Source organism: Cryptomeria japonica, chromosome 3 (genome assembly GCF_030272615.1).
Source record: "Cryptomeria japonica chromosome 3, Sugi_1.0, whole genome shotgun sequence".
Taxonomy (NCBI): Eukaryota; Viridiplantae; Streptophyta; class Pinopsida; order Cupressales; family Cupressaceae; genus Cryptomeria; species Cryptomeria japonica.
The window spans coordinates 263,740,887-263,760,465 of NC_081407.1; positions in this window are offsets into that span (position 1 = coordinate 263,740,887).

Below are 19,579 nucleotides of genomic sequence, written 5' to 3' on the forward strand. Positions count from 1 at the left end.
GCAGATGAAAGATGGAATCTTTATCACTCAATCCAAATATGTCAAAGAGGTGTTGAAGACCTTTAGCATGGAAGATAGCAAACTGGTTGGTACACTGAGTGTGACCGGTTGCAAATTATCAAAAGAGGATGATTCCACATTGGTTGATGAGAAGGAATACCGATCAATGATTGGTAAGTTGCATTATGTAGTGCATAGTAGACCAAATATTGCACATGCAGTTGGCATTACTACAAGGTTCTAGAAAAATCCAAGAGAATTCCACTTGGTTGCAGTCAAGCGGATTCTTAGGTATCTAAAGGGAATAGTTGACTATGGATTGTGGTACCCATACAACAATGATTTCAACTTGAAAGTATTCACAGATGCTGATTGGGCAGGTAATGTGGATGATTGGAAAAGCACAACCGGTGGTGCATTCTTTCTCAGTGGTAGATTGGTCTCATGGATGAGTAAGAAGCAGAGCTGTATGTCTTAGTCTACAACGGAAGTGGAGTATGTTGCAGCTTTCATGAACTGCACTCAGACAATTTGGATGAAGCATGTATTAGATGGCTTCAAAATCCATGTATCTGAACTAGTAAGTATATTCTATGATAACACAAGTGCTATCAATATTTCAAAGAATTCGGTTTTACATTCTAGAACCAAGCATTTTGAGCTTAAGTATCATTTCTTGAGGGAAAAGGTTCAGAATAAAGAGATTGCACTAGAACATGTTTCCAGTAAGGAGCAGTTAGCAGACATATTCACCAAGCCTCTCCCAAAGACTACATTTGTGTATTTAAGAGGTGAATTGGGGGTACTGCCCCTTCAGGAGGTAAATTAAAAGTATTTGTTCCACATCAGTCAGGTATTGCATAGTCAAATTTTTTTTGATTGATGTGTTGAAGGATGTTACTCCTCAGGGGGAGAAGCATAATGGAACAGGGATGTTTGTGCCTCCACTTTGGAATTTTTGTCAAAGGGGGAGAAGAAGTGTAGCGGAGAAGATATCTACAAAAATTGGGGAGAAGATGAGTTTGCAGAAAGATATCTTTGTATATTGCCATCAATGCCAAAGGGGGAGATTGTTGGCATTATGTGAACTGGTATGAGGACATAATGATACTGTATGTTGTCATTGATGTCAATATGTGATATGAAGAGAGAACCGGTATATATGCCAAAGTAAAGCGGTATATTTGTTCAAGGTGAACCGGCATGTCAAGGTGAACCGACATGTAGTCATGGGAACCGACACATGGAAGCATTGTATGACTATCGGTTGGTAGGTAGTTTCCACTTCATGATTTCTGGTTGGAGTATCTTAAGCCTATGTTACTCAATCAGTGATCTTTATGTGATGAAGTTAGCATGATAACGAAGAACAGATAGTGTTGCCACATAAGCCTTGTGTGCATGAAGGATCTTGCATAAAGAAGAGTGTTCCTATCTACCTCGGGAATGTGAGAAGTCTGTAAACAGTGATAACATGTGATGGGTTATCAACCGCCATGAAATCGGTGGAAAACAAATGATGGAGAATGTCTTGAGATTGGATCAAGATTGTTGCATTCAATATAGTATGATCAATGGTCAAGATTGAACCGTTTGAATTTCTTAACCTAACAGGTCTAGGGTTTAGGGTTTATGCTACCGACCTATTTGTTGTCCTATAAGGTCGATGTTGTGATTCTTTCAAAGTTTGTTGGGAAAAGTTGTGTGTGTGTATATAAGAGAAGAGATACGTGATTCTTGCCAGACTAGAGGAGAGAAGTCATATCTGCAGAGTGTAAGTGCAGAAGGTGAAGAGGAGCTTAAGCGGATCTGCATTGGCATTGAGTGCTATTATCAGGTCACTGATATACCTGTTGATCTTTAACTACTTCCATAGTTGTGAAATCCCCTAACAGGGTAGCCTTAACCGGCTTGTTGAAAATCCTCTAACAGGGTAACTCGAAACTACTGAGTCATTGATATCCTTTAGCTATTGAGTTCTTGAAATCTTCTAACAAGGTACCCTTAATAGGGTTTAACCCTTAACCGGGTATTGTAGCCATCCCTTAACCGGGTGATCCCTAATAGGATTGGTTCCTAACGAAACCTATTGTATCTGTCTTTAACTGGACAAGGCTTCTAACAGAGTGGACTTCCAAAGAGTTCAAAAACAAGCTTGTGGATATTCATCCCCACCGTGGTTTTTCCCAGTTGGGTTTCCACATGAAAAATATGTGTGTCATGTGTGATGTTATGATTGTTTTCTGATTAAGTGGTGATGCATGTTGATCTTGCTATAATATGTACATCTTTGATGGTAGATTGCTTGTTCATTCATTAGAGAGAAATGGGAATGAAGAGTTAGATTATATGAAAAGATAAGTGTCAACCGGTCTTTGCTCGTCTTAGTTACACTGGGTTTTACCGGTTGAACTCTGTTGAAGGATCAGTGCTGCTATTTGTTTGTCAGTGCATAAGTGTTAGTTGACAAACTAGTTTAAGGTTGAGTTTTTGCCTGTACTGATTCACCCCCCCCTCTCAGTACCGGTTTGGTACTATTTGTTCATCATTAAGTTATTAATCAATCTTTTCGCTGTCAGTGAACTATCTGTCGGTGTAGAGTCTGCCGGTGTCGGTGCTTGTCGGTGTCATAGGATTGTAAGGTTGCCATATGTTGAGAACTAATTTAGTACAATCCTAGAGTAATGAACAAGAGTTTGAGAGACAAATGATAATTCTGAGAGATGATCTGACTATTGCAAGTGAGTATAAAGAAAAATTCAAGATTAGTTCAATACAACTAGATGAGTTATTGAAGAGACAAAGGTAGAATGGTGATTCCAGTGTACTTGTATTTGAACAAGGATAGAGTTCTGGTACTACAAATGAAGATCAAAACCATAAGGCACAGGTAAGGAAGTTTAATGCTTATAAATTTAATGGTAGATGTTTTATTTGTAATAAATTTGGTCACATGGCTAGGCAATGTAGAAATAGAGAAAATCAGAAACCTGATTCTGCCCTTGGTCAATGTTCTAAATGCAATAAGTATGGTCATAATAAAAAAGATTACAGAATGAATGTAAAATGTTATGCATGTAGAAAATTTGGACATATGGAAAATCAGCGAAAGTCAAGTAATTATACCAGTTTTAGCAAAGCAATTCAAAAGAACAATGTTACATGTTATGCATATAATGAAGTTGGACATATTGTTAAATTTTGTAGAAGCAGAAATCCACCGGTTTGTAATGGAGGATCAAATGAGAAAGGAAAATAAAAGGTTAATGAAATTTGGCAAGATCATACCCAAAGATGGGCCAGGAAGATTGAAGATCACTCAGTAGATGGTAATGCACTAGTTACTTATCTAGTAGAGGAGGTTGCTCCTGCACTGGTAGGTATCTCAACTAGTAACTAAGGCAGATGCCTTAGGGGTAGGCAAAATTTATGAAGATGCTCCATATGCCCCGGGAAGAGGTTCTGGAAGATGTTCCAAACATTGGAGATGCTTATCTGACATGGAAATGTTTGTTCGAGATCCGATATCTTTCACCGGAAGTCATTGATGTCAATGAAAGATTAGGGTTTTTTTAAAGGATAAAAGGTTTAATCTACTTCATTTTTTATCACCTTGCATTCAGAGTGATTCAGAGTGATTAAGGGAGATTCAGTGCGATCAGATATCTTCTTAAGTCATTTCACCAGCGATTGGAAGAGGTCTTTAGTGTTTTTCACCGACAACAATTCACAAGTATTTATCTTCAATCATCGAAGCAGGATCATCATCTGTACCTATCTTTGTTGCAAATCTAGCTATTGTTGAGGTCAAGGACCGTCTTAGACCAATTTTCAAGAGATATCCGCATGTTGCTACCCTAGACAATTCGGTTGGCTCTTTTTCTCGTGTTCTGGAAGGAGACGTGTATGCCAAAGATGTAAGAGCTTACATCCACCATCATATTGAGAATTTGGGAATGACTAATATCAAGAGCATGTACATGAATGAGTTAATGGGAGATTTTAGAAAGTTTAAACTAGTATACCAACATATTGTTGATCTAGGGTTTACTGACATTCTGGATATTATAGAATTCAAAGATGAAATTATTAGGTATGTTTTGAGAAGAGTGCATGGAGAGTTTATATGGTTAGATAGACCATATAAGATTACAAAGGAGGCCATCAGGGAAATCACCAGTTTACCATAGATTGGACAACGTCGGGAGAAGAAAATTTCAAATGATTAGGTTAACAAGATTACTGGTGCAAAATCAGACAGACAGTCAATGAGAATCAGTACTATCGCCAATACAAACATCAAATTTGGTAACATGGTCATCGGTTATAAGGTAACATAATCAAACCGACTAAATTTTGTTTCTAGCTATTGCATTTATGCAGCTTATAAAATGATGAGGGAGAATGAGATGTTAGATCTATGTGGTTGAATGTTAGATGAATTATTGATTAACATTCTGGTATGGTAACTTAATTGTCTATTTAATGCTATTTTTCATCAATGAGACTCTCGATTTTGGAAAGTGACAATGGGCATTTGGTATCCCGGTAGGGAGGCAATTGAAACAACCTATTGCTACATTAGGTACTCAAAGAGATGACAAAGTATGGGGCTATTTTAAAGCATTTCAAAAGGCTATGAATTATTGGATGAGGGTTCCTAAGCACATTGTTGAGAAATATTCAATTGGCATATGCTTCATGATTAAGAAAGATGAAACACTCATGGAAGCGGTCAAACCCCAGAAGATATGGATTGAGGATATGGGTTATGAAGTTGATGCTCAGATTCTTGATGCTTATGCACAAATGTTAATTGATGCACCGGTAGATGAAACTGTAAAAACCTTTGGCACTGAGTTCAACCGGAAGAAGAGAGAGAAGCAGAAAGGAAAGGAAAGTAAGTTTGTTGAAAAGGTTTCATAGGACATCAAAGCATTGATTGATGTTGTCTTGGAGAAAGGCAGGAAGAGAAAAGAACTAGAAGTATTCATTGAGCCTATTGCAGTAGAGTCTACATCTAAAGATGACATACCCCTAGCATTCAAAAGGGTAATAAGGAAGAAAACTAAAGAAACTAAGGTAAGAGGCTAAGAAGAAACTGGTTAGGAAAGTTACTATCAGGGTACTGATACAAAAGAAGGATGACATTGATATGGCAATTGAATTTGGTAGTGTAACTATTACTCCACCAAAGACTTGTGCAGAGTTAGTTGATTAGATTACTAAGGATGGTATGTTAAAGAATCTATAGTTTTATTTTGAAAATTTAGAGGATGTTGAACAAAGAGAAGTAGAGGAAGTAGTTTTGTTATATTTGGATATTTATAAGAAAGCCTTATTAGAAATTGAAAACCAAATACCGATACAGTTGTATGATATGTTAGATGATAGAAGACTATCAACAATGCAAGAGGACAAGCATATAGAGATTCAAGAGTTGTTATATGTTTGTGTTTCTATTGCTCCCAAGGAGATGGATAAGACACTTGAGGTTGCAGATAGGAAAATATTTAACAACAAACATAGAATAATTAGTCTTATGTTAGGAAGGGTCAATAAGATAATTAAGAAGACCCACAAGGCATGGTCTACGTTCTTTGAAGAGAACTGTGGTTTTAACACTTCATCAGAAACTAAGACAAATACTGCAGACATCCCAGTTGAAGGGAAAGGAAAGGGTATTATGGGAATTCATCCTCAATTTTGAAAAACATTAAGATAGTGGAAATTGAGCCCCCGGTAGATACAAATATCTAGAAAATTGTTGAGATACCAGAAGATACAAATAGTGTAAAGGTTAATAATGTATGGGATACTAATGTTGAGGATAATAGTCCTCTAGATATAGATACATAGGATGAAGTTATAGTTCCTAGGGAGGAACCAACAATTACTATGACTACACCAAGTGGCAAAGAGGAATCCGATAGGGAACTGATGGTGAGTCCATCATTGTTGTCAATTGATACTTTGTAGGTTGAAAAGAAAAGCTTAACCAAGATGAGCTCTACTAAACTCATGATGATGGTTGCACAAAAAATGATGAAGGAGGGATCTATGGATAAAGGGGTTATTGATCATTCTATCACTATTTTGTATAGACTAGTCTCGAAGTGCAAGTTTGGCAATGAAGCAAGCCCATCTGACAAGCTTAAGATAATCACTAAACATATTTCAAAGGATTTTCAGTCCTTGCAATAGATATCAAACCGACAAGCACTGGAGAGGTTCACATAGGAAAAAAGAGATACATTTGATCAAGTGATTGAGTCTGAGAGGAAGAAGATCAATGATAAGTTGAAATTGATAGACAATTATTTAAAGTAGTGTACTAATATCTATAGAGTATGTTGTAACACAAGTTTACTTACAGTTGATTTGGATAAAAAGATTAAGGATATTCAGGAGAAAATTGTTGGTATAGTCAATTCTTTTGATGGTTCACATTCATTGACTACATCCATTGATGGTCAAATTTTGGTTTTAGAAGCCCAAGTTTTTTCTCTTGAGAAGGAAAAAGAATAAATAATAAGAAGAGCTAGAAGTCTTAGAGGTTTAGTGAGTCCCCAGTTGGATTCACTTGGTGTACACAAGGAGTCTATAGATCTGGTTGGTAAGCCCACACCAACAGAGTTAAATGAGAAGGAGTCATTTGCCCATATGCTAAATAGACTTATATCTATTTTTGGCACTTCCTAATCTGGTTGGGATATGTATCTAGAGCTTTTGGAGAAGGCCTATCTAGAAAGATTTAAATATATTAAGCTCCGGTAAGGTATTTTTGGGATATTCATTGTTAATTATCTTTCATTCTTCATCCCGATTTTGGATTTTTTGTATTCTTTTTTGGAAATTTGATGGCATTGATGTCAAAGGGGGAGTGATATAGACGTGAAAAATAATAAGGGAGTTGTATACATTAGGGGGAGATATGGAGATATGGAGTATTTTTTATTATGATCATAGATGAATATTCAGCTTAGGGGGAGTAGGTTCAAGATGAAACTGATAGTTGGAAACCATAACAATTTTTCACGAGTGTTTCCATCAATGCCAAAGGGGGAGATTGATGGAAATTGACACTCAATTGGTTGGTTTCACTATGTTGTCATTGATGGCAACATGGCAATTTATTTTGGCTTCATATTTTGGGTTAGTTGTGTACAGGCAGGCACTTCATAGACACTTTACCGACACCGACAAGTTGAAAGGAATTCTTTGGTTATAGACAATGAAGGATGACATGGTTTAGAATCAATTTATCGATATTGGAGGCTGAAATATTTTGGATCCGACATCGACAATTATTTTTGATATTCATGTATTTATGTTGTCTAGCCGACATGTATATTGATATTGTATTTATCTTTGTAAGCCGACAAAAGGCATGATAAACTGTAAAGGGTATATAGGCCAGTTGGTTAGATAATTTTGAAAGATGATATGGATGCGAATATGGATTCATAAGAGAATATGATGATGTTATGTAATGCGAAACATATGACAAAGATCATGTATGTGAGGATATTTATGTAAGGGGTATTTTGGTAAAGGGTTTAGGGTTTCAGACTAAAACAAATAGAGCTTAACCGGAACTGTATTTAGGCATAAAAGATGCTATCTTGGCAGTCCAATCATTTCTTCAGATTGTAGTCTAGACTTGGATATAGTCATTGAGGCTCGTTTTGTGATTGAGTAGTGTGCTCTAGGCTGTAAGCCTTCCTACAAGTGCAGACCCCTATATTTTGTAATATCTCTTCATATGGCCAGTGAATTGATATTGTGGGTCACAAATCTCACCGTGGTTTTTCCTCTTTGAGATTTTCCACGTATAATTCTATGTATTATGGTATTCATTTATGTGATTGTCTTAATGGTTTCTTTACTTCTTTCAATCTTATATGTATCCATATACTGGTTGGTGTATGGATGTTTTAATAATGGTAAAATTAATTATTTTGGTAGAACACTGTTTCACCCACCCCTCTCAGTTTTCTTTGATTCCAATAACTCCTACATCAAACATCTGAGGTTGTTGAAAAATTGAGTCTCTCACTTTGTTGAGGTCAGAGGAAAACCAAGGCAGTCCACCTCTGCCTAAGAAATCCAGGATGAATCTTCAATTGTTTTGTCCTTCCATTTTACAAGATACTCCTTATACTGTCTACTCTGGGTGCTACGCCTAATCCTACTATCCAAAATGTCTTCAATCTAGTCTAGCTCCTTCTGGGGCAACAATTTCTCCTAGTCTGCAATACTGCCCTCACTGAATTCCAGTTCATGATACTGATGTAGATCTGCAATGTTAAATATAGGTGAAATACTCCAACTATCTGGTAACTCCACTTCATATGAATTTCTAGAATTGAACTTCCTTAAGATCTTAAAAGGTCCAAACTTCCTCATCTGCAACTTGTTATAGGTTCCAATTGTAAATCTCTCTTTTCTCATATACACCATCAATTTATCACCAAATTCAAATTCCTTATGTCTTCTCTTCTCATCCAATTTCTCCTTATACTTGTTATTCATGTCCTCTAAATGTTGCTTAACCTAAATATGCAAGGCCTTCATGTGATCTACAAATTATTTTGGCTATGCACTCCACTTGTATTCATTACTGACATCTCTTAATTATGATATACCTCTAGGGTGTGTTCCGGTAACAATCTCAAAAGGTGTTCTTTTGATACTCCCGTTCACTAAATTATTGTAGGCAAACTCTCCTTGTGCAAGGATCAAATCCCAACTTTTAGTCTTCTCTACAACAAGGCATCTCAACAAATTTCCCAAGCTCTGGTTTACTACTTATGTCTGTCCATCAGTCTGTGGGTGAAAAGTAGAACTAAATTTCAAATTTGTCTTCATCTTTTTCTAAAGTGTTCTCCAAAAATAACCAACAAACTTAGTATCTCTACCTAAAACTATGCTCTTAGGTAATCCATGCAATCTCACCACTTCCTTGAAAATAAGGTTAGCTATATGCACTACATCTAATGTCTTCTTACAAGATATGAAATGAGCCATCTTCGATAATCTATCCACTACAACAAATATAGAATCATTCCCTCTCTGTGTATAGGATAACTCTTATATCCTCCCAAGCTCTTTCTGGTACTGTCAAAGGCTTATACAATCCCACATCCTGGCTACTATCTTTTGCAATTTGACAAATTCTACAACTCTGCACAAATTTCCTAACATCCTTATGAATTTGAGGCCAATCTTATCAACACCAAAGTGTCTAGCTAATCCTCCACTATGTTTCTCTTTTATCAGATTCTCCCTCATAGAACTCTTAGGTATGCACAAGTGAAATCCTCTAAATAACATTCCATCGTGAATGAAGTAATCCAACCACTTGTTTCAATCTACCATAATCGGTTGTCTACATCCTTTCCAATGTTCACCATAATCTGGGTCATCATCACATAAGGTCATCAACTCCTCAAATCCTAATACTATCACTCTCATTTTTGTCAAAAAATTCCTCATTCTACTTAGTGCATTAGCAAATTTGTTAGATTTCCCACTTCTATGCTTCAACACAAAGGTGTAACACTGCAAAAATTCTACCCATCTCATATGTCTTTGATTCAACTTACTCTGATTGTTCAAATACTGTAAGGCTTGGTGATCAATATAGAACACAAAATCCTTAAGCAATAGGTAATGTCTCCATTTCTTTAGGGCTTGAACTATGGTATAAAATTCCTGATCATACACTGAATATATCCTCCTGCCATCATTCAACTTCTCACTAAAATAAGCTACTGCTCTTTCTTCCTGACTCAATACAGCCACAATTGCAGTTCCACTTACATCACAATCTACTTGAAATACTTTGTTGAAATCTGGTAAAGCTAACATAGGCTACTTAGTCACTTTCCACTTTAGCAATTAAAAACTTTTATTTGTTCCGTTTGTCTACTTGAATCTAAAAGAGACAACTCAAATTATCCTTGATAATATGAAATTATATAAATCTAAGTACATTTTGGAGACAAATTCATGGAAACTCACACATGCCTTGCATATGTGTGAGCCTGCAAACTGAAACAAAACCTACAGTAAAGACAACACTGAAAACATAGAAGAACACACTATCATTTGCACAAATAAAAAGATGCCATCACTGGAACCTGCAATTTCAGATTTCTCCCTTGGAGAAAATCTCTCCAAAACTAGAACCCCTACAATTGAGAAAAATTGGGAATAAGAAGGAGGGGGAAAAATATCAGAATCTATCAGAACATGCCATGTGTCCCCTTTCTCCAACTGAAATTTATTATCTTCTTCTTTCTCATGGAAACTACTTCCAAAATATCCCACATTTGTTGAAATTGACTCCATAACTAAATTTCTCATCTCGAGAGCTTTCCGGAAAAATATAATACTTCTACATTTGGCCAAAAATGGACCCCTGGGCGAATTAATCCACTTTATGTGCTCATCATTTAAATTTTTGAATTATTCATATAGTTTGCACTATGTAATTAACATGATTTTAATTTTGATTTTTGCCTCCCTTTTGGCCTGACGCCTTGCCACATGGCGACCTCTGATTAGTCGATAGATAGGACCCACGAGCTATCTTTCCACCTGGACCCACCACCTGGCTTTCAACATTTCGCAATGGCTAACGGGCGAGCAACTGAGAGCTTTGAAATCACGCGAGCTATTGGATCATCTCCAAGATGCACGATCTTTACCTCGATTTCTGTGCACATGGTTTTCACTATTTTGTGAAGGGTATTTGGCATGCATCTTCCCTTCGCGAATCCACGCGCACCGTCAATCTTTTTGGAACATGCTCACTGGTTAAGTTGGCCTTTCTATGCAAAATTTTGCCCATTTGCCAAAATTTTGCCCATTTGCCTCGGGAAGTGTGCCTGCGTGGGGTCCACCTATCACCATCTGTCACCTCCTCCGATCACCTTGGGATCTGTGCCCATGCGCGTGGGGTCCGCTTGGGTACCCAACGGACACCGTCCGTCAAAAGTCTTGAGGCTTTGACAAATTACTAGTGTGGAGTATTCCTTTTAAATACCATAAAATCCCATTTCACAGCGAATGTGGGATATATGGTTTTGCCCAAAAAATGCATTATGAATCTTTTTCCTAAGCTTTAATGGAGTTTTTTTTCTATCATTTGCATTCCCTGGAAGTTTCTACATTTTACATGCCACATTTTTGCTTGGAGTCACCACGGTGAAGGAGGGGGATTATTTTAAAACCTGCAAAGTGCATCAAGAATTTCATGTGCTTTTCTTATCCATACCACACATCACTTGCATACACCCACCATTTGCATTTGATGCATGTCACATAGAGGAAAGGAGGAGAGGACTCTGTGAATTGCAATTGATTTGATTTCCTGAAAGCTGCTACCACGTGGGAGGAGGATTTGCTATGTTTTGAATATTTTCTGCAACCTTTTCAATGTGACTTCCACTTTATCAATATCCATGGCTTCTCCATTTTCAAATTTTTATTTCCAGCTTCATCTACTACAACATTGTCATTTTTAAAAATGGAACTGTTTGTTCTAAACTTGTCCCTTCATCCACGCAGGGAGGAGGGAGCACTGTTGTTTGCATTTTGCCTAGAGGCTGTTGCTATTTTAAATGCCCACCAAACTTCATGTGGGAGGAAACTGGCATTTCAATTGCCAATAGTGCTAGCTGAAGTTTCAAATGGCTCTTTAGCCTAAACACTACGCAAATGGGGAAGAAGCAAGGTCTGCAGCTTTATGCATGCACTTTGCATTTACTTGGAAAGACTTCAGTCTTCACACCACACCATGTACCAAGGAAAACATCGAAATATACTTGCTGTTGCATTTTCCTGAGAGCTTGATGGTCTTTACACATGCTAATTGCATTTGCAAATTGCTTCTAAATCCTTTTTATTTGCTACAACATGGGAAGACATTGGCAAAGTTGTGGAATTTGGCTCTTACCAGCCATTGCATTTGCTTTGGATTTAATCCCCTTAACCACACATAGGGAGGACTGCTGAAGAATGACATTCACTGCTAATTATTTCTTCATTTGCTGAAAGTTATTATTTCCCTCTCATTTGCCACTACCACCAAGATGAATTCGGCATCATGCCAATTACATTTGCTTTGGAAAATTTATTAATGCCTCTTATTTGCCACTGCCCGAGAGATGAATTTTATCATCATCACTCTTATAACATGTCTCATAATCAAAATCCACATTTAGATATTCTGGAAATCTTTTATTTAACAAAGTCGCCAATAAAATCAATGTACGGGCATGAGCCAGGTCGGGCCCCAAAGTGGGTCTGACTAAATTTTTTTTTTGTTTTCATGCAACTGACCTCTGAAATGCTTTAGGAATCTTAAACTTACCTCTGGAAACGATCGGCACCATTTTCAGATCATCAGACTGAGTTTCACAACTTTCAGGTACTTACGCCACATTTTCGCATTTAATCGCGAAGACGTAATTTTGAAACCTATCAAAACACCTTTCTGGAACTCACCATCTGACAGGCATGTACTCTGATATACAAGGATGAACTATACCAAACGGTTTTTCAAGATGAGTCCCGAGTGAAGAGATATTAATTTTCAAAAATGCCCAATTGGCTTTGTCGACACTGCAGACCTGATGAAGTCAATGTTCTAGCAACACATGATACCTTTCTCAAAAATACCAAACAACTTCCGTAGACCCTCAAATTTGAAACACACGTACCTTTAAGTACATATTAAATCTTTGAATTCTCAGTTCGATCAAAAGTCTGACTGGGTGCAAATGGTGCACTCATGAAAATGGCTACTTTAACTGATGCGGCAACAAAAGTACGGATAACTGAAACAGATGGCTCAATAGACCCTTTTGAAAACCGATCAAACAGATTGGCAGAGGCTTGAAATTTGAAACATGACTCATCATTTATACCAACAATAGCCCGGAACAAACATTCTAACATGACACCCATTGAGGCAACTTTTACACTTATGCGAAACAGGGCTCCGACTAGCTGTCAAAACAGGGACTTGCCAAAACACACAAACTGCAAACGGATTTGGCTTTGAAAACTAAGCAAATGGATTCATTAGGACTTGAAATTTTTCAGGTTGACTCACATTTATGCATAGAATCTAATCCACTTTGAATTTCTTCATGACAATCAACAGGGCAAAAGATGTAAACACTCAAAGTAGGCTACTTGGTAAAATCTGCATTTGCACCTAAAATGCACTTTCAACTCACCCCTCGAAATGGGTACCTGGTAAACTTATCCAAACTGAATTCTAAAAGTTGTACATCATTGGATAGGCCAAATGAAAGGTGTAGGACATGAATCCCGAGCCTTACCCCTTGAAAATCAACTAGCTCCATTTTACCCCCTCTCTAACTAGGCCATTCAAACGGACTCATTTTTATCATTTGGAAATGTAGGGCAAAATTTTAAAATGGGCCTCTAAACTTGACTCAAATTTAATGAGTCCCAACACCATCTTCAAACCATCTACAGATATCACAAATCCCAAATAGACTAACTCTTCCTTCATGAAAGTACACCTCTTAAGATTTATCAGCAACTTTTATTCTCTCAAACTCTACAAAACTTGCCTTAAATGAAACAAATGCTCTTCTTTTGTCTTACTAAAAATTAGAATGTCATCCAAATATACAATAAAAAACTTACCCAAGAATTTATTCAATACCTCATTCATCAACTTCATGAAAGTACTTGGTGCATTAGTCAACCCAAAAGGCATCACCAACCATTCGTACAATCTTTCATTTGTCTTGAACGTTGTCTTCCACTCATCTCTTTCTTTGATTTTGATATGATGATATCCACTCTTCAAGTCTATCTTTGTGTAGTATTTGGCTCCATTCAAACAATCCATTATGTCATCCATCCTAGGTAAAGGAAACTGGTACTTCACTGTGATCTTGTTTATTGTTCTAGAATCAGTACACATCCTCCATTCTTCATTCTTCTCAGGTGCTAATAGTGTTGGTACTCCACAAGGACTTAGACTTTCTCTGATCAAACCTTTCTCTAGCAATTCTTGCACTTGTCTATTCAAATCTTCATTCTCTGTCGGTGTCAACCAATGTGCATCTTTGTTAGGGAAAATAGCTCCAGGAACTAGGTCCATGTAATGACTGATACTTCTCATAGGTGGTAATCCATCAAGCACATTATCTGAAATGATGTCTTCATACTGTGTCAGTAACTTCTTTATCTCATCTGGTTGTTCTTCTTCATTCTCTAGATGCCGAGTCTTCTTAGGAACTAAGGCAAAATGCACATTCTCATGTCTCATTCCATCCAAGAATTTCCTTCCACCAAATAGATTCTAGCATTCGTACAAACTTTACTCTTCAAAGGCTCCTCCAAGGGTAACAAGATTTGTTTCATCCCATTTGCTACAATAGTATATATGTTCTTTCTCCCATCATTTATTGCCTGTCAATCAAACTGCCAAGGTCTACCCAGCAAAAGGTGACAAATATCAATAGGCATAATGTCACACAAGACTTCATCATGATAATTTCCAATTTTCAATTTCACCAAACATTTCTCACTTACTAACAACTTATGTTCATCCTAAATCAATGCTATCTGATAAGGCTTAGGGTGTTTCAATCTTTCCAACTTCAACTTATTCACCATTTCTTTTGAAACAAGATTATCTGAACTACCACTATCAATAACAAATTTATAGCACTTACTAGATACCTTACATCTGGTCTTGAACAAATTTCTCCTCTGCAGGGGCTCCTCATCTTCTCCGGTATGACACAAAGCTCTCTTGATCATCAACAGTTCTCCATATTCCAGTTTGTTAGCTGATTCGGTGGGGCTTTCTTCCACTAATGTTGTTCTCCCAGTTTTTTCTATCTTCTTACATTTGAATGCATGATGTCCTTTGTCTCCACACTTATAGAAAGTTCCTCTAAACACTCTCTTATCTTGTCTTCTATCATCTTTTCCAAAAGTTTCACTTTGGTAGCCATTGGGTTTTCTCCTCCTATAGAAATTTATGTCATCCTTCCAGTATGAATTACCTTCTTTTCTTACTTCCTTGTCCTTGTCCTGATCTGTACAGGTTCCTCTTCCTCCTTGAAATCTTCCTCTGAAAAACCATCCACCTCTACGTTGTTGTCTCTGCTCGTGTCTTTTGTTCAGCTTCTCTTTTTCTTTCAAGGTATATTGGTACGCTTCTTCAACGCTCTGCAACTTGATCAAACTAAATTCATCTTGTATAGAAATCCTTAGTCCATTCAAATATCTCGCAACTTGTTCAACCTCATCATCGACATGTCTGGATCTGATATTCAACTTGTAGAATGCTTTGTTGTACTCCTTCACACTAGATTCCTCCGGCTTCAAGTTCTGCAACTTTTGGAATAGATTTACTTGATAATCAGCTGGCATAAACTTCAATTTTAACTTATCAACCATCCACTCCCATGATTTGATCTTCTCTTTACCTCTTCTCTTTCTATCAACCTGGAAATACTCCCACCAAAGAGATGCATGACTTTTTAACTGGGTACAAGCATACTTCACCTTTCTTTCCTCTATGGTGTTCTCAAAATCAAAATACTTCTCCATCTCCAATATCTAATTCATCAATTCATCCAAATCCAACTTTCCATCATACTTCGATGGGGTAAAATGTGGTTTAGTGTTCGCTCTACTCAAAACCCTCAAGAACCTTTCTTCATTTGTATCGATCGCCAGTGGATTTGCTACTTGTTATGTCCGGGCTTCTTCTTCCTCATCTTCCCTCACATCTTCAATATGTCGACCTCTTCTCTAGGATATATCAACAACTTCCAACTAGGCCGGAATTCCTCACAATAGTGTTTGCATTCCCATGCACTCCACCATTCCTATTTCCTCTTCATGCCATCTTTATGACAGTCCTCTACAGTTATAGGTTGGATTCACAGTCTACCACCCTACAACAAAATTCTTAGGACAATGCAATATCCAAAATGAAATCTTGCTTTAATACCACTTGGTACAGTCATCGATTAGGAGGGACCTCAAAGAGATCAATCTAGACCAGGTAGCAAGAGTAAACACAATGGAAACAAGAAACTATGATGGAAGAAATACAAAATTGAGTATATTAGATCATGAAAACTGATTATAGATAATCAGTAACATCTGGGTTACAAGGTTCAGCTCATTAGCCTGCTACACACATGTTTAATTATAGAATAGGTCACTCCCAAAGCTCAGAACCTAAGATCTATCTACTATATTCTATCTAATCTCTTCTTACTTTCTTACTTGAATTCTAATGCTCAATTACAATGATTTATATGAGCCAAGGGGATCCCATTGGCACAAAAAGGATCAAATGTTGAAGAACAAGACCAAACATGTAAAACTGATAGGTCGTCCCCACCAAAGAGATTCCTTCAAAAAATCTGAAGGATGAAGTGTAGATCAAAGGGAAGTTTGGCCACATGTCAAAGAACATCAAAATCAACGCATAGGGATTCGCAAGCCACAAAAGCGATCTAGTAGATTCACCAATGCAAATAGGTCCAAATAGTTTGGGTGCCAAAAAACTGTCTCAGAAATGAGAATCAATAACTTGATAAAAAATGATCCAAATGCTCAGCGGTTTAGGAATAAGGAATATGATCATGTCGTCAAGAAAAATCCAACTCCACAAGATCCGGTGAGCCAATGTAAGAAAATGCAGAATGAAATGCTGAAACTACAAAACATAAAACAAACATAAAATAAATATTTTGGTTGATGCAAGATTGCCAAGAATCGGGGATGCTCATGCATCAGACTCACTGAGCTAACCAACTCCAAGAGTAACAATAGGAAATTGAATGAAGCTAAGACATGCATAGATAGAATCCAAAATCCCCAATGGAAGAAGGTAACTACCTCCCAATCATGTGGAACCCAAAGGACCACCCTTCGTGCTAGGAGATAACATAAGGCCCTCAAACACACAAACGAGGAATTACAACACAAGATCTAGACACACTTCCATCGGATACAGACACAATCAAGAAAAAAATAACTGAAAATCAACACAAGAATACTCCAGAGGCTAAAAACACCTGGTAAGACACTAGTGCTCACAAGGGGATAGTGTCATCACATAGCTTGATATGGATTATCTTGGTAGGTCTCCATAGGCAAGAGGCTAAAAGCACCTTGCAAGACACTAGTGCTCACAAAGGGAAAGTGTCATCGCATATCTTGATATGGGTTATCTTGGCAGGTCTCCATAGGCCCCAACCCCCATCCTAGGTCATCCTGGCAGCCTCTCCCAACCCCTAACCCCCATTCAAGTCCCATGCGAAACCAACATACCTTTCAAGAGGATAGGGTAGTTTATTATGCCATTCCAGGCCTTCCCACCTCATCTTGAGCCTAAAACGGAACTCAAGCCATGAGCGGGGAACACTTAATCTTGTTTAATGTGTTTAAATACCCAACCTCCTAATACATTAATTATAGGCTACCACTTATTAAGAAAAACTTCCAATGGGTTATCCTGGCAGCCACTTTTGGCCCCGACCCCCACTTGGAAGCCACTCTCTCTTATGACACTAAACCTACCCAAATCCAACCGAAGAAATAGATGAAACACCATCAATTAACCATATAGTAAAATTCAACCAAATCTTAAACAACATTGCATCTCAGCCACATAAACATGAAATACTATAGCTTCCAACAAGAGCACAACATGGCTCAATCCCATAAGGAGAGTAATGTTATAATACCAAGAAACTGATAAGACACCATAGCAATCCATAAGTAAAACTCACAAAAAAAAAAGATTATCTTATTACTGATAATAAAAATATAGTTCAAAGACAAACCTCTGGAGCCCCAAAACACATGGGCCAAAATAACATAAAAGACATGTAAAACCCTAACACCTATTGATTTAGGTTACTAAAACATTAAAGGTCAAGGGTTTGATTTAATTAAACATCAAACAATTCCAAAGTCAATAATATTCACATCAAAGGCATCAGGTAATATTGGCCAATTAACTTCTCAAAAAGATCCAATACATAAAAAAACCACCATTACAATAAGCAATATTCATCCTATACTCAACTTTAGCACATGGGAGAAAACACAGAGATTGCCAATCATAAACCAAACCTCGATTAAAAAGAATATTTAGGAAGATTGTTGGAAATAATAATAAAGGAAATCTGAGAGGGGGAGTGAATAAGTTTTCACCAGATCTAAAAACTTAACCACAAATACAAATTTGATAAACTGGAACAATAACAAAGATAAGAAAATTGATAACACAACACACAACACCAAGATTTTGATGTGGAAAACCTGGTTAAGGAAAAAACCATGGTGCAAACATACCCACAATAAGATGATACTTTGTAGTAGTATGTGAAACTATTAGAATGGGGAATGCACATGCATTCAAGCACACTTCCTAGAGCTCATTGCTCAAAATATAATGACCCAGAAGGCTACAACCCTCAGGGAAGTCTCACTAACTTACAACAAGATTTGGACTTCAATCCAGAATGAATGAACTAAAATAATAGCATCTCCAAATTCCTAATTACAGTTCCAATTAAGCACAATTGTCTGCTCTGCAACACCAATCTCTACTCAATCACAATGTCAAAGGATGAATCACTTGATCACACATACACCACTCTTTGATAATGCAGACACAACCTTGACACCTAATTTACATGACTATATCACCTATTTCTATAATTAATCAATCTTGACAACAAGGTCGGCTAGACCCTCAACTCACAATTACAAAATTACATCACATGATACAAAGATCGACCATCGGACCAATATAATGATTTACATGGTATAACATGGACCTAAATCAAATCTCTAAACACACAACACCACCGAAAATCACACCAAGATCAACTGCAACATGCTACACCACCAGGAAAACCACATAACACAAAGAACATCACCGGTTCAACAAAATCACCAAAAACTCGCACAACAATCAATGTGGATCATCAGGACAAATAGGACACAATAGTGTGAGATTTTGCCAAGATCAAGGGCACACTGAAAAAGTATAAAGAGAGACAATAGAATGACAACAACAAATTGTATTCTCATCAATATACAAAACTTTCAACTGGATTAACCAATACAAAGAATATGAGACTTCTTATATAGGCAAGGCCATATGGATGTACAAGCACACAATCATGACATGTGGCTCAATGAGTAACAAGGATAGGTAAGAAATACTAGGGATAGCTAGGAGAAATAATATAATATTCCATAAGAGGTGGAGGACCCACTGAATGTGGAGTGTAACAACAAGATAAGACCACAAAAAGTGGAATTTCTCCTACAAGATATATCCCTATGTGCACACTTCCCTAAGTGTCTCATATCCAAACTACGATGAAATGAATTATTCTAAGTTAACTTAAGTAAAGTGTAATAATATCCATGATGAATATTTATTTACACCAACACCTCCCCTTAAGTGCAACTTAGGGGACTGAAGACTCAAGTCAACAATGCAAGATGGGTCCTGACTACTAGGCCATGATAG